The sequence below is a fragment of the Littorina saxatilis genome, linkage group LG8 (assembly GCF_037325665.1).
Source record: "Littorina saxatilis isolate snail1 linkage group LG8, US_GU_Lsax_2.0, whole genome shotgun sequence".
Taxonomy (NCBI): domain Eukaryota; kingdom Metazoa; phylum Mollusca; class Gastropoda; order Littorinimorpha; family Littorinidae; genus Littorina; species Littorina saxatilis.
This window is the reverse complement of record NC_090252.1, coordinates 74,618,578-74,642,345: the sequence shown is the minus strand read 5'-3', so window position 1 is coordinate 74,642,345 and position 23,768 is coordinate 74,618,578. Positions and strand designations below refer to the sequence as shown.

The window sequence follows — 23,768 nt, the reverse complement described above, 5'->3', positions numbered from 1 at the left end:
AAAAAAGAAAGAGACCCGTTAGACGGGTGTAGGTAGGGTTGAAACCCCATCAGAAGCGATCACACGCTTGATGTAGAAAAACGAGAGTGACTTTCTGGTTTGGGAATACGTGAACATAGACTTTCCGTCTGTCTTGAAACCAGTGTTTGTACCACCACCACTTTCTTGCGTTAGAAGCACCCGTTGGTAAGACTCTTTTGTCAGTTTGTTTTGGTTTTTGTTTAAGCCTTTTGAACTAAATTTACTCCCACTGTCTCCCTCACAAAAGTAGGTTTTAGAACACAAACCAATAAACGCATTTCCTTGGTATTTGGTTTTAAAGAGACCGGGTGTTCGTTTGTCATAGTGGACACGAGCTGTACAAGCCTGACAGAGAGTCGCGTCTCATGGGGCGTTAGCTAAACGGGTGTTTTGGAAGGCGGCCTCGTGTTGGTCACAGGCTTGTGCAGGGAACCATTGGTTATACACTTGGTAAAACTGCTCTCGTAGTTCAGGACGAACCACCTCTTCTAACGTTGAAGTGCTAAGCGCCATGCATAGAGAATCTGTATCCATTTCCAAAAGCTGGTAGTCGGCTCTGGACACAAACTTATCTAGAAAATCAAAATGAAACTCCAACATGCGTAGTTTAGCGTACTGGTAAACAAAGTAACCAATCTGAGAGGGGAGTGACCAGTTGATTTTTTTTTTAGCCATCTCTACTTCAGTGACAGAATCTGTTACTTCTGTTAGTTTTTGAAAACGACCATTGTTGATCAGTTTTGAGGCCTCATCAGACAAAACGTAATGAATATCACGATGGTTGGCCACGTTAGTTAAGGTTTTCCCGTAGGCTGAGTTACCGAGCAGTTTGAAAGTTTCAGCTAAGATAGCTTTTGATGGGTCTTGGTCTCCTGCTCGTCTTGCGTTTGAAACGCTGTCACCAAACTGACGGAAACAGGTCTTGGGTTGATACTCTACGATCAGCGTGATGTTTTTAACAATCAACCCGTGCTGCACGTACCAAAACAGGAGGGGTGTAGCCAGCAGAATTTGTTCACCGTGGTAACTCCCAACAAGTGTGCGGCGTGGTTGGGATAAGAGCTTGTGTTTTTCAGCGTAGTCTTTCATAAATTCCCCGATCTGTTCTCGGCTGACAGACTCATTTTTGAAAATAGGCTGCATTTCACTGAAATGTTCTTTTAGATGATCAGGTACATAAATATCACACTGTACCAACCCGAACAAAGTGTTGCTTTGCACCGCGTCTAAGACAGTTTGATCTGTGATGGTAGAAGGATGCCGGAAGGGTTTAAGTATCGGAAAACGACCTTGTAGAAAAGCCTGAATGGAGGTGTTTTGTTTTTTGTCTGCGTGCCATTCACACTCCCATTTTTCGACGACAGTCACACCCACATCTTCACGCAAGTATTTGGTGATGTTGCTTGTATGCTCTCTGAGTTCAACTAGTGTTTTTCCGGTGACAGGGTTAGACGTTTTACCGGCGGTCACAGAACAGTCATGCCCGTGGAACAAACATCCGTGAAACTGATAGCAAATTTGATTCGCGGCATCCCAACCATCAACTCTAATCTTTTTTCGACCAAGGGCCTTCTCTTTCGCGTTAAACTTATGTTGGAGATGGATCTGTTTTGATTCCATAACCCACTCCAACCATTCCCGAGCTAGCTGACCGTAGGGATCTGTTTTTTCCGCTTTAAAAGCGTTTTCTTTTCTACGAATGACAGGGTGCTCTGTGGGCATGTCTTGCATGAGTGCAGCTAAATACAGCGCATTTGCATCAAATCCCTGAACAGACTGTACCGGTTTGTCCTGATTACCACGAATGTGTGTTTTGTCTTTTTCGTGGTATCTGTGAAAGACAATAGACGGACCTCCGACAATGTTCTTTCGCAAAAGTGCGTGAACGTCTTTTTGTTTTTCGTTAAAAAGTGAAAAGTAGGTATCTGAAGACAACGTGTCAAACAGATACTTCAGTGTCACACCGGGGACAGAAATACCGTCTTTCAGCAAATCAACTCGCAGACTAGCGTACATACTAATCTGATGTTGCAAAGCAACCAGAAACGGCCCTGTGTCTAGGTTGTTGTACCACACCAAAAAATCATTCAAAGTCATCATTTTGTTTTCAGTCCACACACGCTGACAAAAAGCGTACTCTGTATCAGAAATATTTGAGTTTTTGAGCTTACTTAAAAAAGCTGCATGGGGTGGGAGTTCACTTTCATCTAGTGTACTTAGACTAGTGACGTATTCATAGCAGAAAAAACCCTTTTCCTCTTCGACACCGAAAGCCTTGAGGTACTTGGAATAACTAAAACCTGGCGCAAGAAAATTGTTGATGTCGAGAAACCGAAGTTTGTCTGTACAAAGACACATATACTGATTGTTACGTTTAACAACAAACTTGAAAGGGGGTCTTTTAGGGGCCTTCTTTTTTCCCTCTGTTTTGACTTCTTTGTCTTCTTCTTCTTCTTTTTCGTCTTCCTCTTCTTCTTCTTCACCCACGGTATCAAAACCATCTGGTTCAAAAACAGGGTCTGTTTGACTTTCGTCTTTTGGAAGATCGTTATGGGCTGTTTTGTCTTTGACAAACTTTTCAATGAGAAAAGGTTTGATCACATTCAGATCGTAGCGGGAAGAATTGAAACCTACGACAGGCAGTTCTTGTAAATACTCATATAATTTCTGTCTGAGTCTTTCTACGGGGATGTTGAGGCTATCTGTCTCTTGTTGTTGTGTCTCTTCGATCTCAGTCAACTGATCAAACACATCTTTAAATTCTTCACAAAGAAGAGCGCAGGAGGCCTCGGAGATACGTTCTAGGTAGTTAACCATGTTATCCACTAGTTCTTGAGGGTTACCTTTACTCACAAAACAGGTTGGTTCTGTGAAATGGGGAACATTACTGCATACAGAAACAGAAAGAGGAATATGTTTTGCTGTGTACTGTGTACAGTTTGACTCAGCTGATTTTGTCTGTGGCAAGTTATCTGTGTCAAAAAACACCTCAAAATCAAAAGTCGCTCTGTAGGGAAAAACAAAATCTGTGGCTACCTGAACACCGTGGCTTTGTAACTGTTGAAAAATGTTTTGGGGTGGTGAGTAAACCCCGCCTTTCAAGGTTTCTTTTGAACCCTCACCCTGACAAGTCTGTTCATGTCGATTCATTTTAAACAAAGACGACCAGAGTTTTCCGCATTTGGAACAAGCCAACGCATGACCGAGTTTATCAATGTCTAAAATGTACATGAAATAGTCTTTGTAACACAAGAGGCGCATAACGCCAGAATGTTTGTAAGCGCTACGACGCAGAGGAACAAGACAGACGGGTATTTGGCTCTCATCAAACTCAAACACATCTATGTTCACATTAAACTCAGATTCAATCGACTCAAGTTGAAACAAAGTGACCCCCGGAAAGTGGACAGGGGGAGAATGTCCGGCCCACTGTTTGAACAAGGTTTTTGTGGGTTTTTGCAAAGAATGACGCGAGGCTCCTTTGTGCAAAGCAAGACAGCGAAAAAGACACAGACCGTCAGTATAAGGAAAATGATTATTTTCATCGTTTTGGAGTTTGTGCAAGAACTGTGTGTTTGTGATGTAGTCAGGTAGACTACCACAGGCGCATCCGATAGGAAAGTCAGACAAAGGCGTGACATAGAAACTGGAAGACATGATGGTATGAACAGAATACCGAGAGTTTGGGCGTTCGAGTCTAACTTGTTCTAAAATATCATGGTCACTGATTTCACCAAGAAAAGAAAGAAAGTCCTGCTTTGAGTTGATCAGGCGCGGTCGTTGTAAGGCAGAGTGGTTATTGACTGAGGCATGAAAGAAAGACAAGTCACCCGACTCTTTGTTTTTGAGAAGAAAAGAGTGAGAAAAATTGATTTTGAAGCGCTTGTTTTGTTCATGGAACAGATCAAGAAGCGACTCGTCCCAATCAGGGAAATCAGAACAAGGGTTCCAGAGAATGGTATAGGTTGACTGAAGTTTACCAGGCCGCTTATGAGTTTTAACAGAATTCCAATGCTTTTCGTACATTTGTCTTTCTTCAAAAGGTAACTTTTTGATTTTTTCTTTTTCTAGACTTCGTTTGTTTAATCCCTTTTTGGGGGGAGGGGCATCCTGTGAAGGCAAACTTTTTCTTTTCTGTCCGCCTGTCGGCACTGGTGGTGGAGGTGTCCGACTCGCGGCATCTTGGCAGTTTTTGTTTGAGTTTTTATGTCGAGTAAGGCCGTGTTTTCTGCTAAACGACTTGCCACACATAGCACAGAGAAAAGGTCTGGCTTTGCTATGGACTTCGTTAACATGAACGTTAAGGTTTTTGGTCTGTGTAAAAACCTGTTCACAGTGCGGGCATTGGTTACGCTGTAATAAAAAAAAAAAAAGAACTATGTCTGAGCTACAAAAAAAAAACAATATAAAAAAAAAACATCTTACATAAAAACATTTTATTTTTCTAAAAAGCTATGTCTGAGAAAAAAGTAACACTCTACCTTTATTTTTATTTTTAAAATTTTTGTTTTTTATCTTTACAAGATATAAAAACAAAATCGACTTACCAAATCTGTTGAGGTCGGTTGTGGAGTTGAGTCAGCGTCACTGCTGCTGCTGCTGGTCGCCATAGTTTTTTTTTGTTCACTCCCACACTTGTAAAGTCGAAGAGACATTCAAGACTTAGCCCCAGAAGAAGCTTAATTATACCCCCTTTTGACCGCATCACCGCCGTATTCTAACTACGCGTTTCTATTTTTAGGTGCTGACCAATCAACAAGTTCTAACATGTTTAGGTCTTGCGTCTCTGTGGTGCAATACTCGGGTGTAAACACCAGAAGAACTTTTTTTTATACCCGCATCACACCTGTGTCTTACTACGCGATTCTATTTTTAGATGCTGACCAATCAACATGGTCTAACATGTAAGGTCTTGCGTCTCTGTGGTGCAATACTCAGGTGTAAACACCAGAAGAACTTTTTTTTATACCCCCTTTTTGACCGCATTACACTAGTGTCTAACTACGCGTTTCTATTTTTAGGTGCTGACCAATCAACATGTTCTAACATGTAAGGTCTTGCATCTCTGTGGTGCAATACTTAGGTGTGAACAGTCTCTAACCTAACATTAGGTATGACTGACTGTAGAACATCTCGTGTTCGATGTAAATGTACCTTATAACACCCACATAAACCATTAGACAGCACAAACAACCAACAATAGGACATTCAACAACATCAACAATAGCAAAACAAAACAACAACAACACAAATAACACACAAACAATTAAAATAAAAATAAAAAAAAGTTTTGCAACGAGTTTGTTCAACTCTTTTGAGAAAAAGTGGTTGGTCCTGATAAGGACCGGGGGAGAAGCTCGTTGTCGGTGGGTGTTGTGGTCGGGGTGGGTGCAAGTTTTAGAAGATGACCCTGAAAATATATTTTAAAACATCATTAAGTATTAATTAAAAAAATTAAAAAAATAAAATAAAAAAATAAAAACACGGTTTTTATTTTTTACACTAATTTCTTATTTATTTACAACTATCAACCCACCTTGGTTTGTTTTGTTTAATCAGTTTTTTCTTCTGCGTCTAGAAGTAGTTGTTCAATACAAAAATCAACCACGGACGACGTAACCTCATCAACATTCAAAAGGCGTTTTAAGGCTGTTTCTGTGTACAACCCAACACGTTCTTCGTTTGTGAGCATAAGACAGCTGTGACCTAGCTGATTTCCTTGATTTAGCTCACAGCCTTCACAAAGTTCGTAACTCAGGTTACAGATGTTTGTCCACATCAAACTAAAAAAAAGCCGAGTATGAACACGACCTCTAACTTGGTTCACAAAACGATGCATCTTTTTTGGTTCGAAAAAGTTTTATCTAACTGACGCTGTTCAAAGCTAGGGGTCGGTATAAATACTCTTGCTGCTGGTGTCTAACTAAAAACAACGCCCCTTCCACACCCCTGGTACAAAGTGTGTGTGTGTGTGTCGAATCATCACACGGGTACTCTTTCGCTCTCTCTCTCTCTCTCGCTCCTTCTCTCTCGCTCTCTCTCTCTCACTCTCTCTCTCTCTCGCTCGCTCCCTCTCTTTCTCTCTATCTCTCTCTCTCTCGCTCTCTCTCGCTCTCTCTCTCTCTCTCTCTCATACATACACACACTTACACCTACCTCCCAATCCCTCTCCCCCGCCCCCGTGGTCTCTTACTCTCTTGTTCTCTTTTTTTTAACTAACTAATGCTTACCTGAGTTTGCTAGTTGTTTTCTACATCGCTCTCAAAACCATCGTCTCGCACCGCATCTAGGTTGCGTACATAAGCCTCAAACCAGCTATCGTCAGCAAAATCATCATTTCCATCATCATCATCATGGTCTGACTCTATACCACTATCATTACCACTACCCACAAAGAGATGAAGATGATTTTGGAAATAGCGCACTGGCCAAAACACATCCCTGACATAGGGTATGAGGTTGTTCTTGATGTCCTGCAAACGGGCATTGTAATAGACAACTCCCCCAAACATAACATCGACAGCTCGATCTCCCCACATCGTCATCAGTTCTACCTCGTCCTCTATCCAACAGGTGTGGATGGCCCAGGGATCAACAAAGAAACAGCCAGGACAAGCAGTTTTTGCAAAGTTCTTGCACAAATCGAACACCTGTTCTACCAGACGACAGGTCCAAACATCCATGGTTTTTCGTATGTTTTACCAAAATGGCTGTGGGGTAGCTATCTGAGTCTAGTTGATACAGCTTTTATATTTGTATATCAGTTCCCTCCCCCTCTCACCAGTCGAGCTAACTTCCACCCCCACCCCACACCATTTGTCTGGCACTAATCTAAGCATTAAACCCGACGCAACCCTCGATAGGGAAACCATATCCTATTAAACTTCTCTACCCACTGACCACCTCTGGTGGTTTATCGGCGAGGGGACTCCGCGAAGCGCAGAGGTACCGTTTAATTACCTTACTCTGATAGTTATTACCACCGTAAAAGAGAGAGTGTTCGGTGAAGCGCAAAGAAAGTGTGGTTGTGAATGTGTGTGTGAATGTGTGTGTGTGTTTGTGTAAATATCCTCACAGACTTGTGAAGGAAACCATTTGGACCACTATTGGTAGAAGTCTTTTTTGAAGTCTGGTTTGATAGCTTCTTCAAAGGCTGGGGTAGAGAGAACCATGTACAGGGAGTCCATGTCCATTTCACAAAGTTAGTATTCGTCCCGAGGCAAAAACGTGTCTACCAAGTCAAAGTGGAACTGCAACATTCACACCTTGGTCTACTGGTAGACGAAAAAAAAAAACCCTGATCTGCAGACACACAAAAAGAAGGTCTAAGTTGTTGTAGACCGAGGGTGTTGATTTAGAACGGTAACAGTCTACGTCGGACCTTCTTGACACTGTCTTCAAATCAGTTTCTTTATATGACTATGAAAAAACCACATCAGCTAAGATGAAGGTATTGAAGACAAAAAATGACACTAACAAAAGTTTTTATTTTTTAATTCATCTGATACATTTTTTGTTTTAAAGAAAAAAAACACTGTCAAGGTTTTGTTATGTCGGAAGTTGTCCACTTTGTTTGGAGGTTACATGAGCCATTATTCGAGTTGATCATACAAAATCAATAGAAATATGACATCTTCAACCCGGTTTCCTTTTTTTAGTATCACGTTTTTTTGTTGTTGAAATCTTGGTCGAGCCTTACCTTTGTTTCCAAATCCCCCCTCTGTGTTTACACGGGTTTGGGACCGTTATGACATCTCTGTCAAAACCACATTAGAGACTTGGTTCTTGAATGATAGGTCATGATTATTTACAACAAGAAAAAAACCAAACAACACCAGTCAGTTACATGAGAAGAGGTTGTAGGGCGATTCCAGTTGAGGGTGGGCTTGAGCATTTCCACTTCAAACAGTTTCTCTGTCAGCGGGGTCAACTTTTCGAAAACAAAGAGTCATTTAGAAGTTGTTTTTTTTGTGTGTCCTTTTCTTGTCTGTAAAAGATACATCCGTGTGGTTGGGAATGTTGGTACAGGGGTGTTCAAAAACTCTGTTCCCTTGTCAGTTTGCACTTTAAAAGGTTTTGTGTCCTAAATCCATAATACTTTTAAAAGCTGACAACAACAACATCGCTCCTGTTTTGTTTTTTCAGCGGTTTTTAAAAAAACGAGAGTATACAGGGGTTTTTTTACGACAGAGAACGATGACATCAATAAAAAAAAGTATAACCATTCGTTTCACAGAAGTATAAAACAGCACCTGTTAAAGTTTGCCTCGCTAACAAAGAAACAGTTTGGTAAGTTTTGTACGGACAACCCCCAATGAAAACACCCAAAGGTAGGTTACAGTTTGGTGATCGTGTGAGACTGAGTAAAACACGGTGACTCTTTAAAAAAGGTTATTTACCTACGTGACCAGAAAAATTATTTACAGTTAGCAGTGTGTTGAAAACAACGCCAGTGACCTATAAGCTGAAAGACGCTCACGCAGAAGAACTACAAGTAGTTTTTTTTTTTTACAAAGAAGAACTACAAAAAGTAGGCGAGAAAAAAATGTATCGTTTTGATAAAGTACTAAAAAGAACGACTTGATAAGGGAGAAAAAAGAGAGTATTTAGTACTTTGGTTTGGGTACCCAACGTCGTTTGACACATGGATCTCAACTGATACTCTTAGACAATATTCAGAGTAGTTATGTGTGAGGCTGTCTTGTCTGGTGAAGCTACGACTGTTGATACTAACATCTTAGAAGAACCAACTACTGATATCAAGAGCTTCTCTTGCTTGTGGTGTGGTTTTTTTTTTTTGTTGGTTGTCTGTATGATTCACAGCTTTTTTTTTAATTTTTTTTTTTTTTTTATAAACTCACTAAACCAGCTCTTGGTTGCTGTAAGTCTTACTCACTATGTAAGGTTTTATTACACCAAAAGTAGCACACAAAAAAAGAAAAAAGTACGTGTTAATTTACTCAAAAATATCGTTGTGGATGAGCCCCGAGTTGTTAAGAATTTTTGAAAACAGATGTTACCCAACAACCCATCACAGGACCTGGTCACTTTGGTGGAAAAGGTTATGTTGGATTTACATAAATATTTTATTCCTCTCGCATCGCTTTCCGCATCGGCCCCTATTGAATTTAACATAAGTGGTGGGGGAAGTGAATATCTGGATTTGACAAAGACATTTTTGTATATTCGAGCTAAAGTGACTCAAGGTAACGGTGTCCCACTACCCGTCGACATCGACGTGGCTCCAGTAAAATCTGTGGGTGTATTCTCTTTTTTTTTCAGGTGGAAGTGTCTCTTAATCAAAACTCTGGTATGATGGGGCGACTACATGTGTCTGTTATGAACCAGGGTCGGATTTTTTTTGTTTAATGGTGTGGATGTAAAACTTCGACTCATTCTACCAACAACAACAAAAACAGTTTTAATGTGATGAGCCACGGATTAATCCTGCTTACCTAACGGTGGTTACACACACCTTTTTGTTTGTCAGAAAAGCAAAACTAAATCCATCTGTAAGTCTTGTTCACACAAAAGCCCTAGAGAGGTCCACAGCCAAATACCCTCTAAAAAGAGTAGTTATGAAATCTTACGGGCTCCCTCGTGGAAACCTTAGTGCTGTTTTAGACAATTTGTTTCTCAGCCAGCCACCAACACGCGTTGTAGTAGGAGTAGTAGAGAGCGCTGCGTTTAAAGGAAGCTACACCAAAAATCCATTTAACTTTAAAACCCACAACTTGAATTTCCTCTGCCTCTATGTTGATGAAAAACAAGTCCCTACAAAAACCACTAACACCAGAGTTTGAAAACAGACAGTATGTGAGAAGTTTCTTTGGAACTAAAGTTTAGTGCACCCCTGACAGAGTCTGTTAACGTTATTGTGTATGCAGAAATGGACTCGTTGCTAGAAATTGATCGGAGTAGGCAGGTTATCACTGCTTTTACAGCATGAATGGACAAGAGCTCTCTCGCCTACTGTTAAGCCACCCGTGGCAAGACGGTCGAATGTGGATGTTTACACCAGAGACCAACTTCCTTCTGAGATAAATTTACTTCAAACCTCGTCTTACGTCATAAACACAGACCCAGGTTGGATCTCATTGGGTTGTTGTATATTATGATGGTCAGGGGAATATTGAATATTTTGCTAGTTTTGGTTTAAAATCGAATCACAAAGACATTGAAGGTGTTTTTTTTTTAATGTTTTTTTATGCGTTATTGGTTTGTGTTCTAAAACCAACGAACAGGTATTACAGGGGATGTTAAGTTCTACTTGTGGTTTGTTTGCAATGTATTTCATCATCAAAAAGAGTCAAGGTACAAGGCTCCGTTACATCATTTCTATTTTTAACCCCCAAAACCCTGTTGTAAATGACCGTAAGTTCATAGCACTTTTTTAAAGATGCGTTAACGCAAAAAGTCTAAAGCTGTTGTTGTAAAAAATAGTAACTGATGTCATAGGTTAAGGAGGTTATGTATAAAGATGGTGTTGCCTAATTTTTTTTACTAAATCCCCTGATCGAGCCACAAGACACCACCTACTCTACACTACAGTCTAAAAAGACAGTCTCCTAGAGGTAAAAGTTGTTTAACACTTTTGTTGTTGTTGTTGCTGAGAACGACAAAAGAGATGTTTGACGAGGAAGAGCCTCTGTTTAGCTCACCGCTACCCGAACCTGATATGTTTCCTTTGGGTCGAACCATTTTCGCGAGTGTCAGAACGTGGCGAAAACTTGTGAAAATCCACATCAGACATTACATCACCCAAGGAAACAGAAAAAACAGACGCGTGCGACCAAGTCAAAGAGGGGTGGTCTTGGCCAGTAAAGAATTTACTCGCCTGATCAAAGTCCGAGAAACGCTGTTGAAGCGACTTAAAACACAAACAGAAGTTGTAGCTATAGAAGTTAAAAAAAACACCAGACGTATCAGAAGAGCCCAGAACAAAAAGAAGAAACACCAGCAGACGAACTACCTCACACACCTGTCAAATACTCGGAGAGCAGCAATCTGTTTGAAAACTGCTACCAGGAGCCGGCTGGTGTGTCTACCTTCAACGACCTCGGTTACTATAACCCAACATTGTGAAATACGAAAGTCACCCCACGCCAAGTTATGGGAGTCCCTAAGACAAACAACAAAACTAGTACCTGGTTATAAAAAAACATACCGCCCTGCTACGACCCTTCGTGGTCGGCTTGGCGTTAAGCAAACAAACAAACAAAAACACACCAAAAAAAACCCATCTAAAGTAGACAAGTGTAAAACAAAACAAGGCGGTGTTGTATACCAAACAAGAGGCGAAGCCTTCAAGGCTCCCGTAAGAAATCAACAAACAGTAACATAACACAAACTCACTCACTCCGTAACACACACACACAAACACACACACACACACACACACACACACACACACACACACACACACACACACACACACACACACACACACACACACACACACACACACACGCACACACACACACACACAGTTAAAACTAACGCATCATATCAACTCCATGTATAATTTTCAAAAGAAGGCAAACAGATAAAATGACTAGGGTAATAGGTTAGGTACCTGCCATGTGGGCACTTTTCCCACTGCTGTCCTCAGTCCTATACTTTTCATCAAGACTTGTCACCATGCCGAGTAGATCTAAATTCGGAAGTCTTCATGTGGCTGAGGCATATATCTGACATAGCGTCGATCTTGTTGTAGGTTAACCTCCTTTCTGAAACAAATGGCAAAATGCGATTAGTTATGATGACTACAACCTACACAAATATAAACAGTGTTTTGAAACAGAATAGTCAGGTTATACAAGCCACTTTACCTATGCAGCATGGTAACCCTACAATATGCGAAACATGTCGACTGCAGCAGCCTGGTTCTTAAAATAATTCTGACGGTCAACACAGCCAGAAATGCCAACAAAGACAAGAAAGCTGTGGCAAGGTAAGCTTACCAAACGTTACATAGCGAATCATATGATAGTGCGTAAACAGCAAACAGTAGATCTACAATCAAAGAGAGGATCGAGTCTGGAATGAAACGCGATACAGATCTAGCATTCAAAAACTGTCTTTCACGTTCAAGGAAGTTGTTGCAAAGTACTTAAGACTTACTAAATTGTACAGACAAAACCATGACAGTGCATGTTTTGAATCTGAGGAAAAAATCGTGATCATTTTGACTTTGAGAACAGATTCATTCCGTTTCCTTATATCTGCATGTTCAAGTAAATGGTGGACAGTTTTTTTCGGGCAGAGTAAACTTAACTTGAGACTCTACTGCAAGTCTTGAAATTCACATAAATCGAACCACGAGCAAAGACATCCAAACATTACAGGCACTTTAGATCAACTCATTTCACTAGAGGTGACTGCCTAGCACTGTGTTTGACATCCGTGTCTGCTGAAATAAAAAGAAATTAAAACAAAACGGATTAACAGTAGGTGACACGTTATCAGAGTGGGAGACACTAGATCTGTCTCTGAACTTACCGGGATACGGCTGCAAGATCGACACTGACTGCCGCGCTTTCGACAGCTCTTCCTCGCGTGGACATTGGAAACACGCTGTGCAGATCAAATTGTAGGAAATCTCCCTTTGGTATCTTCTTTATTTACTTTTCTGGAGCTTAGAAACCGAACAACATGAAATCGTCTTCCCCGGCGAATCGGCGAGGTGAGAACTGGACCACAATCCTTCGCGCGACCCCTGACCTGATCTTGACACCTGACCTGCCGTCTACATGCCAAACACGACACAAATCAGTCAACTGCTTGTACCCCTTCAAACCCCCCCGCCACCCGTTTTCTTTGGATACACGCTTTAACTACACACATGCCGACACAATGTTGATCATTGCTTCAATAATTTGAAGATGGTGCTTGAAAATTAACCACGTGAAATGAGTATTTCGGTGTTTAGCCAAAAATGTTAAAGTTTCTACCACAGACATACACACATACATACATACGCACGCACGCACAGACAGACAAAGTTTACCATCGCATAGGCTACACTTACGTGAGCCAAAAACAACCTATCATTGACAATCATGTTTTGGCTTTTTTATTTAATTTTTAATATTCAAAAGACTGATGTCACTTTTATAATAAAATGATCATATTGGAAAAGTTAATAACTATGTGTCTGTATAACTCTTGAATGCTAATGTGAGTAGTTTATGTATTGTTTTGTTACTCTTTAGTCTGACTTTTTACCTTCTTGTTTGGAAGCACTTGTGTAAACGTGCGCACATGTGTGTGTGTGTGTGTGTGTGTGTGTGTGTGTGTGTGTGTGTGTGTGTGTGTGTGTGTGTGTGTGTGTGTGTGTGTGTTTGTGTTTACATTTAATTTCCACCACACATATACCCCTACCGCTTACATAGTCTATCAACAACAAAATAAAAAAAATAAACACTTACGTTATCCCGGTGTGACCATGTCATATTTCTATTTTTAGTGCTGACCAACCAACATGGTCTAGCATGTAAGGTCTTGCGTCTCTGTGGTGCAATACTCAGACGTGATCAGTCTCTAACCTAACATTATGTATGACTGACTGTAGAACAACTCGTGTTCGGTGTAAAATGTACCTCCGATGTTTATAACACCCACATAAAAAACAACAATCTGAGTCTACTTGTTAAAACTTTTGTTTATATGTGTACATCAGCTCCCATCCCTCTCATCAGTCGAGCTAACTTCCACACCCACCCCACACCATTTGTCTAGCACTAATCTAAACATTAAACCCTAATCAACCCTCGGGGTAGGCAAACCACCTCCTATTAAACTTCTCTAACTGCTGGCCACTTCTGGTGGTTTTATCGGCGAGGGGGCTCCGCAAAGAGTAGGGGTACCATTTTTATTGTCTTATCCTGACACCTCCCCTGACAGGGCACCAAACTACATAGCTATTAAAGAGAGAGTGCTCCGCGAAGCGCGGAGAAAATGGGGGGCAATTACTGCTTTTTATTGGTGCTTACCCCAGCTGGAGTGGTCATTTCTCGTATACAGATGATTAACATAACGTCTACATTCCACTGAATAAATAAATACATATATCGAATAAACGAATAGAAAGGAATATCGAGGGAAAAAAGGCTAAAGAAAAGAAAGAGAGAGAGAGAGAGAGAGAGAAAGAGAGAGAGCGAGAGAGAGAGAGAGTGAGAAAGAGTGAGAGAGCGTGTGAGTACGTGTGTGTGTGTGTGTGTGTGTGTGTGTGTGTGTGTGTGTGTGTGTGTAAACCATGATCAAATAAACATAATGTATTGCTATGATAAAATACAAACACAGTTTCAATGCACTTTGAATAAAAATACAACCAAAGATCACTGCTGGAGCGAAAAAAATTGGGAGCGAGTGCTGCCAAGCTAAACATAGAAACGAGAACACAGTCATGCTGTCTCAAAGCAGTTCCTTTTTACTGACAATTTTCCTTGTTGCTTAAGTCTTCAGTGCCACTATTTGATCACACTTGGTAACATTATTACATCATCTGAGTACAGCTAATCAACCTCAGGCTCAGATGAACTCGCTGCGCTTCAGCTTACGAAGATTCCTGACTGTCAGTCACGACAGTTTTTAACAATGGCGAACAGAGCAGAGTCGTGTCAAAAATATGTCAGGAATACTATGGTCATAGCGCGCAAAGTATTGATCGTTTGTAACATTGGTCAACATGCAACAATAATTTAATCAATAAACTGTTTGTGTTGTTATTTTGAGTGCATAAAAGGGCTTTCAATCGCATTTCATTATTGCAAAGCAACTGAATATGAAAAGAAAAGAAAGCGTGCAGAAGTATGTTTGGGTCCTGCAAGACTTTATGACCAACGATTTCTTCCTTGGAAGTAAATGAAGATGTCTGCTTTTCGTCTGCTTTGAAAGTAGGGAGAATTTACAGTGCACACGGTAAATTGCAAGTCGTATTGGACGAGAATGTTGTTATTCTTCTTTCTTTGAAATACCATAGATTTGTTCTTTGCCATATTTTTGAGCTGTGCATTGTTATATTATGGGAAAAACACGTTTAAACGCAAATTCGCACTTTTTTTATCATTTGCTCCGGAACTGCAACGTCGATTTACCAAACAAAACATTCTGGCTCAATATGCGGGAACAGGCTGGTAGTGTCATATTTGGCTCACGTAAGTGTAGCCTATGCGATGCTAACTTTTGTCTGTCTGTGCGTGCGTGCGTGCGTATGTATGTATGTATGTGAGGCAATGACAAAAGGTGACGTTTTCATGTCAGTATGTCCCAAATGACATCACCAGTACATTTTTCATTCTATCTAATCTGTTTTCGTTCTATTTTTTCTAATAACATGCGTTAACAATTGATTGCCAACTGGAATGGAAGAGCACAAAAAGTGTAACTTGATATGTAGTTTCTCTAGAGGGAAAAACATCTTCCACTTTCATGTCAGTGTGTCCCATGCAACATACATTTGCCAAACAGCTATGTGTAAGTAGATTATTTGTTAGTGGTATAGAAAATACTGATCAACAATCAAAGTCAGTTTTCACATTCATTTTCTACCTATTTCTTATTTGTTTATTCTTTTGGCAATGGTGAAATGTCAGCAATCGTGTGTCATTCGGGACAGTAGACATGACACCTGACCTTTTGTCACTGTCTCATGTATGTCTGTGGTAGAAACTTTAACATTTCGTCATTTGAAGACGTCACATTATGACGTAAGAGGGTTAGACGTCACGCGAAGGAATTACTGAAAGTCTCGGTCATTATTTTGAGCGGGCCGAGACTAGTTGGCTGTCGTGTCCCTGTAAGTAGGCTACATGCAGACAGACAGATCTAGATCTAGTGTCTCGCTTTCTTGCACAGTGTCACCTATGCTTACTGTGTGTGTGTGTATGTGTGACGGAGTGATTGAGTTTGTGTTACTGTTTGTCGATTTCTTACGTGAGCCTTGAAGGCTTCGCCTCTTGTTTTTAAATGGGTTTGGAAGAACTGCTCATAATTTACATAGTACTCCGGCCCTGTTCTTTTTTTCGTCACACCCACAACCGTTATTTGTTTTGGGGTGGACATTCCGAGATTACGGCAATATGCTTGCCCAATCACACGACGTCAAGATGTGTTGACGTCAAATGCAGCGTGACGTCATCCACTCTCTTAGGTCTTTCTTTCGCGCACGTGGCGCGTGTGTGTCTGCATATTTGTGTTACTAGTGTGTGTGTGTGTGTGTGTGTGTGTGTGGAGCGATACAGAGTAAACTACTGGACCGATCTTCATACAAAGGAACTCTCATGTACAGTTTTATGAAGATCTGTTCAGTATTTTAACAACAATTTCATCTGATTTGTTTTGGTATAATGATTCCAAAATCATATAGATATGCTATGTTTGGATAAAAGCAAATTCGGAAAATTGGAAAGAAAATGAAAACGCACGTTTTACTGTGTAGTGCTGTACGCTAATGCGCTATACTGGCTTGTCACTTTCTGAACGATCTCTGTTGTGTGAACCTGTCACCAGTTTTGTTGTTTTACCCGACATTTAGTCAACTTCCTTAGGAGTATGCAAATGTTTTCTTACCTCGTCAATCTAATATTCATGTGCACTTATACCGATATCACACTTGTGCACTTTAGTGTATTCAGTTGCAACGCGCTCAGTGAGTAGTTAATTGCGTCATGTATAAAACATCACTGATTGTTTGTGTATTTTCTCACTAATGATATGTTCATAAAGCAAATGTATGAAGATAAGTCTGTGAGTTTCTGTCTGCATGTATAGTCTTTTTTGCTGTCTGTATCTCTTCAAATACTGCATTAGCGCCTGTGAAAATAGTTTTCACATGCCGGAAACAGTACGACCAGTGTGTTTTCTTTACAAAAACAAAATAAAACAGTCTTTTGGATAGTTATCTAAGTAGCCGAAAACAAAAACAGTCCGTCACTCTTCTATTCCTCCTTGCTCCGTGGCAACGCTTTACTCGGTCAAGCCGTAACGATGTTGTAGGATCGGGGCCGGCCCCTCGCATCATTATCGCAAGTAGCGCAGAGAAGGCAGTGCCCCCTCTTTCCGTAGAGTAACACTCTTTGCTGTCAGTATGTTTGTCCCTGTCCCTCTGTCTCTTTCTCTCACTACTTTGGCACGCGTGCGTCTCTCTCTCTCTCCCTCTCTCCCTCACACACACACACACACACACACACACACACACACAGAGAACGTGTGTACATGAGTGCGTGTGCGCGCGCGCGTGACTGCGAGTGTGTGTTTATGTGTATGCGTGTGTTTGTGTGTTTGCGTGTGTGTGTGTGTGTAAATGTGTATAGCACATGTGTGTGTGTGTGTGTGTGTTTGTGTGTGTGTGTTTTATGTGTGTTGATGTGTGTGTGTGTGGGTGTATATATATATATATATACTAGCAGTTAAGCCCGGCTTCGCCCGGGAGTAAGCGGAGCCCTGTAGCAATTTAAGACGCTCGCTATCCCATTATTATTAGCTTAATTTACCTCCTTTGTTTGGATACAAAAAAAGAGTTATCTCCCTTACCTTCTAGAAATTTCCGGAACTGTCCAGTTCATTTTTCTTTCTTCATTTCTTCCCCTCATAGGAGCAATAGCGAGTCTCTAATATCACTGGCATGATGTGCTTGCTACAGGTGAACAGTAGGCACTGAACTGGTCTTGCACCATATAGGCTGTATTCAATAAATGGGAGGTCCATAATCTGAGAAAGGAAACAATGAATCAAGAAACTAAAACCCAGGTGCACATCTCATCTGCGGCACCTAGGGAGTGTACGTGCACACTATCTTGTTCCTGCCTCTTGCCATCTCAGAGGTATGGCGACCATAACTCATAACTCATAACTCATAACTCATAACATTTATTGATCCAACAAAGGAAATTAAATTGGTCATCAGCACATATAGGTCATTAATTAATAATTATAAAAGAATAAGAGAAGAAAATTCATAAAACCCATGATAACAAAAAAACAAAAAACAAAAAAAAACAAAATCTAAAGTAATATATGTACAACTACAATACCCTTTTTACTTGCACACTTGACACACCGACACACCAACACACATGCATACATACCTACATACATACCTACATACATACATACATACATACATACATACATACATACATACATACATACATACATACATACATACATACATACATACATACATACATACATACATTCCATGTTAAAATGTAGTTAAGAACATCACAGTAATTATATCATTGTTTGGATTAACAGATAAGTTTTTATGTAAATGATGATAACAACAATCCATAATTAACGCTATTGCACTACCAAAAGAAGAGACCAACCAAACACATAAAACCAATCACAGTAATCATCATCAGTTATCACAGGTATCACAGTAGATTAGCCATCAGGTAGTTAGACTCAATTGGGCAAAATATAGTGTCAACACCATCACAACAGTGCTAAAGCTCATTATCACAGCACTAGTTATGATCAAAGGTCAAACAGTCATCAAATCATATTAAATCTATCACTAAGAGGTACATTTAAAAGGCATCACTGATAGTCTGTGGCCAGGACAATGGCTCGGTTGCTGTTAAAATATCTCACAGCTGCAGGAAGAAAAGAACGCCGAAAACGCTCCGTTCGACACCTAGGCATGAGAAACCGAGCGTTCCGTGTGATGCGGAGATCCATCAGTGCGTCGTGGAGGGGATGCCCTAGGTCGAACAGAATAGCTCTGGACTTACTGGCAAGCCTTCTTTCAACAAGGACTTCAATGGTGTCAAGGCTCTGGCCTACAGTAGAACTCGCTTTCTTTATCAGCCTGTTCAGCCTGCCAGTGTCCCTTGCAGTGGCATTCCCTCCCCAACACACTGATGCAAACACCATCACACTGCACACCATACTCTGATAAAACATGTACAGCATCTTGTTACACACATGAAATGATCTCAGCCTGCGCAGAAAAAACAATCTTGACTGCGTCTTCTTAAAAAACAGCATCAACATGATTAAACCAGCTTAGCTTGTTATCTAGAACTACACCTAAATACTTGTACTCGCTGACTATCTCAATCGCATCACCTTTCATGACTACAGGATGGACAGTGTCTTTCTTTTTGCGAAAATCAAAAATCATTTCCTTCGTCTTGCTTGCGTTTAATACTAAAAAGTTGGAATCACACCAAGACACAAAATCATCAATATGTTCTCTATACAAGCTCTCATCACCATCAAGAATACTACCAACCACGGCAGAGTCGTCAGAAAATTTCTGAAGATGACATGACTCTCCTTGTACTTTAAAATCAGATGTATACAGGGTGAACAAAAAAGGTGACAAAACTGTTCCTTGTGGTGCTCCGGTGAAAGTGTTAATCTTGTCAGATGTAAAAGTACCATTCCATCGTACAAACTGTGGTCTATCTACTAAATAATCCAGAATCCATTTCACTGTACTATGATGCAAAGACATGTTTTGTAACTTCTGAGCCAGAAGATGAGGCTGAATAGTCTGAAAGGCAGAAGAAAAATCAAAAAACATAACTCTAACACAAGCAGAGCTCTTCTCCAGATGTGTGTACACAGAATGTAACATAAACAATAGTGCATCATCAACCCCTACTTTGGCCCTGTATGCAAACTGCAAAGAATCTTGAAAAGCAGCAACTTGGACCTTCAAAACAGTCAACACCAGTCTTTCAAAAACTTTCATAATGTGAGAAGTGAGAGCTACAGGCCTATAGTCATTCAGACATGACACCTTAGGCTTCTTCGGCACTGGCACAATACAAGAAGTTTTCCAAGCAGATGGAATTTTGCACAAAGACAAAGACATGGAAAACATGGTGTGAAAAATCTTACACAGCTGATCAGCACAGATGGACAATACCTTAGGCTTGACACCGTCAGGTCCTGCTGACTTGTTTACCTTGGTCTTTTTCAGCTGTTTACAAACATCATCAACTGACAGTGTGACTGGCTCCTGTACAACAGAATCAGAAAAATTTCCAGAACTAACAATCTCATCCTGTTCATCCTTAAAATCATGGACATCAAACCTTGCATAAAATGTGTTGAGCTCATTAGCATAATCAGAACCTGTACCAGAACCATCCACTTTCTTTTTCTTTGCACAACCAGTTATTTTCTGCATCCCCTGCCACACTTCCTTAACATCATTACTCTCCAATCTTGCTTCTAGTTTCTTCCTGTACTGATCTTTTCCCTTTCTAATGGCATTTTTCAACTCTTTCTGAACGTTCCTTAAATCATCCTTATCCCCACTTGAAAAAGCTGCTCTTTTCTGTTTCAACAAGTCTCTAATCTCTCCTGTTATCCAAGGTTTGACATTGGCATACTGTGTGACCTGTTTGACTGGCACAACATTATCAACACAAAAATTGATATAATCAGACACTGTTTCAGAAAGTTCATCAAGTGACTCACATGCATCAACAAAAACATCCCAGTCCGTACATTCCATACAACCTCTCAGTGCATCACCCGCCTCGGGTGTCCAACATTGCACAGATCTTACAACAGGAGGGTTACGCTTGACAAGGGGTGTGTACGTTGGCAACAAGTGGGTCAAACAGTGATCAGACTTACCCAGAGGTGGCAAGCTGTTACAACGGTAAGCCTCTTTTACATTACAATAAAACGAATCCAAAGTCTTATCCTTGCGAGTTGGACAATCAACATACTGGCGAAAAGTAGGCAAAACAGACAGACAGACACACACACACACACACACACACACACACACACACACAGACAGACACTCTCTTTCTCTTCGCCCGGGAGTAAGCGGAGCCCTGTTGCAATTTAAGACGCTCGCTATCCCATTATGATTAGCTTTACCTCCTTTGTTTGGATACAAAAAAAGAGTTATCTCCCTTACCTTCTAGAAATTTCCGGAACTGTCCAGTTCATTTTTCATTCTTCATTTCTTCCCCTCATAGGAGCAATAGCAAGTCTTTAATATCACTGGCATGATGTGCTTGCTACAGGTGAACAGCTGTAGGCACTGAACTGGTCTTGCACCATATAGGCTGTATTCAATAAATGGGAGGTCCATAATCTGAGAAAGGAAACAATGAATCAAGAAACTAAAACCCAGGTCTGCGGCACCTAGGGAGTGTACGTGCACACTATCTTGTTCCTGCCTCTTGCCATCTCAGAGGTATGGCGACCACAGACAGACACACACACACACAGACAGACACTCTCTTTTATTTATATGTATAGATAAGGTTGTGTATGTGCGCGTGTGTGTGTGTGTGTGGGTGTGTGTGCGTGTGTGCGTCTGGGTGTATGTGTGTGTCTGTGTATGTATCTGGGTGTATGTAAGTGCATGTTTGTGTGTGTGTGTGTGTGTGTGTGTGTGTGTGTGTGTGTGTGTGTGTGTGCTTGTGCGTGTTTTTGTGTGTTTGTGTATGCACGTGTACATGTGTGCGTGTGCAAGTTAATGTGTGTGAGTGTGTGTGTGTGTGTGTGTTCGTGTGCGTGTGTGTAAGCTTGTTTGAGTGTATGTGTGTGTGTGTGTGTGTGTGGTGTGTGTGTAAGAAAGACTGAGAGAGAGGGAGAAAGAGTGTGTGTGTGTTTGTGTGTGTATGAGTGTGTGTGTGTGTGTGTGTGTGTGTGTGTGAATGTGTGTGTGCATGAGTTTGTGTGTGTATGAGTGTGTATATGTGTTTGTTTGTAAAGGTGTGTGTGTCCGTCTGTCTATGTGCGTATTTGTCAGTTTGTTTGCTTAACGCCCAGCCGACCACGAAGGGCCATAATTATTAGGGCGGTGCTGCTTTGAGATATAACGTGCGCCACACACAAGGCAGAAGTCGCAGCACAGGCTTCATGTCTCACCCAGTCACATTATTCTGACACCGGACCAACCAGTCCTAGCATGCACTAACCCCATAATGCCAGACGCCAGGCGGATCAGCCACTAGATTGCCAATTTTTAAAGTCTTAGGTATGACCCGGCCTGGGTTCTAACCCACGACCTCCCGATCACGGGGCGGACGCCTTACCACTAGGCCAACCGTGTATGTGCGTATGAGTGTGTGTTTTGTGTGTATGAGATTTGTGTGAGTCAATGTGTGAGTGTGTGTGTGTGTGTGTGTGTGTGTGTGTGTGTGTGTGTGTGTGTGTCTGTGTGTGTCTGTGGGTGCGTGCGTACGTACATGCGTGCGTATGTACATGTGTGTGTGTGTGTGTGTGTGTGTGTTTGTGTGGGTGTGTGTCTGTTTGTATAAGAGAGAAAGAGAGAGAGAAAGAGAGAGAGAGAGAGAGAGAGAGAGAGAGAGAGAGAGAGAGAGTGGGTGGGTGGGTGTGTGTTTGTGCGTGTGCGTAAGTGTATGTGAGTGTGTATGTGTGTTTGTTTGTAAAGGTGTGTAAGGTCTGTCTATATGTGCGTATGGGGGTGTGTTTTGTGTGTATGAAGTGTGTGTGAGAGAGTGAGTGAGTGCGTGTGAGTGAGTGTGTATGTGTGTACGTGTGTAACTTGGGTGTGTGTGTGTGTGTGTGTGTGTGTGTGTGTGTGTGTGTGTGTGTTCGTGTGTGTGTGTGTTTGAGAGAGAGAGACAGAGACAGAGAGAGAGATAGAGAGAGAGAGAGAGAGAGAGAGAGAGAGAGAGAGAGAGAGAGAGAGAGAGAGAGAGAGAGAGAGGTTTGTCTTTCGCTGGGGTATGCAATTGCCTTGGCGTTGCACATCTACTTAATTTGTGTTTGGACAATTACAAACATTTAATTCTTGTACACAGATTAAAGACAGTTTCCCTTCCAGACTGTTTCAGGTCAAATGTCTTAACTGATGCAAATACAAATAAAATATCCCAAAACTGTTCTGAAACGATCAATGTTCGTTTGAAATACTTCGTTTCTTATGGAAGGAATACACATTGGCACACAGTCTTTTGTTGTCTTGGCTTGCGGCCTAAATCTGACACAACAAGGCTCGAAGAAGGGACATAATGCTTTATTTCATATATTAAAAGGAAATAGTGTCAACACTCAGTTGGCAGTAGGCCAGAGACATAGTAGGCAGTGGAAAGTTACTAAAAAGTGACTTAAGTTGAAAAGATCTGTATTTCTACTCCAGACATTATGGAGGCTCTGGTGTCAATAATATCAATCAATCAATCAATCAATCAATATGAGACTTATATCGCGCGTATTCCGTGGGTACAGTTCTAAGCGCAGGGATTTTCACATCGGCCTGCAGATCGCAGCCATTTTGGCGCATATCCTACTTTTCACGGACTATTATTCCAAGTCACACGGGTATTTTGGTGGACATTTTTATCTATGCCTATACAATTTTGCCAGGAAAGACCATTTTGTCAATCGTGGGATCTTTAACGTGCACACCCCAATGTAGTGTACACGAAGGGACCTCGATTTTTTGTCTCATCCGAAAGACTAGCACTTGAACCCACCACCAAGGTTAGGAAAGGGGGGGAGAAAATTGCTAACGCCCTGACCCAGGGTCGAACTCGCAACCTCTCGCTTCCGAGCGCAAGTGCGTTACCACTCGGCCACCCAGTCCTAATATCAATGTGCTGTCTTTGCTTTGTTTAGCGACCAGCATCAAAGAGGCGCATAGAGGACTGCCTGGGAGAAGAGGACCACCAGGACAAAGAATGAAATCGATTGAATATGCTGTGCTGTTGCCCTGCTAAGCTGCGTGCATTTTTAATTTCTCCGCAACATAATATGCATGTTTTTGTTATGAAATAAAATTGTTGATCGTA

The 23,768-nt window shown here is 41.2% G+C and overlaps 1 long non-coding RNA gene across 1 annotated transcript; it reads left to right on the top strand.

Moving 5' to 3' along the window:
* LOC138974343 (uncharacterized) lies at nt 1–23,768 on the top strand. The gene is made up of 2 exons (XR_011458406.1): nt 1–186; nt 23,596–23,768. It is a non-coding gene; the product is annotated as an uncharacterized lncRNA (long non-coding RNA).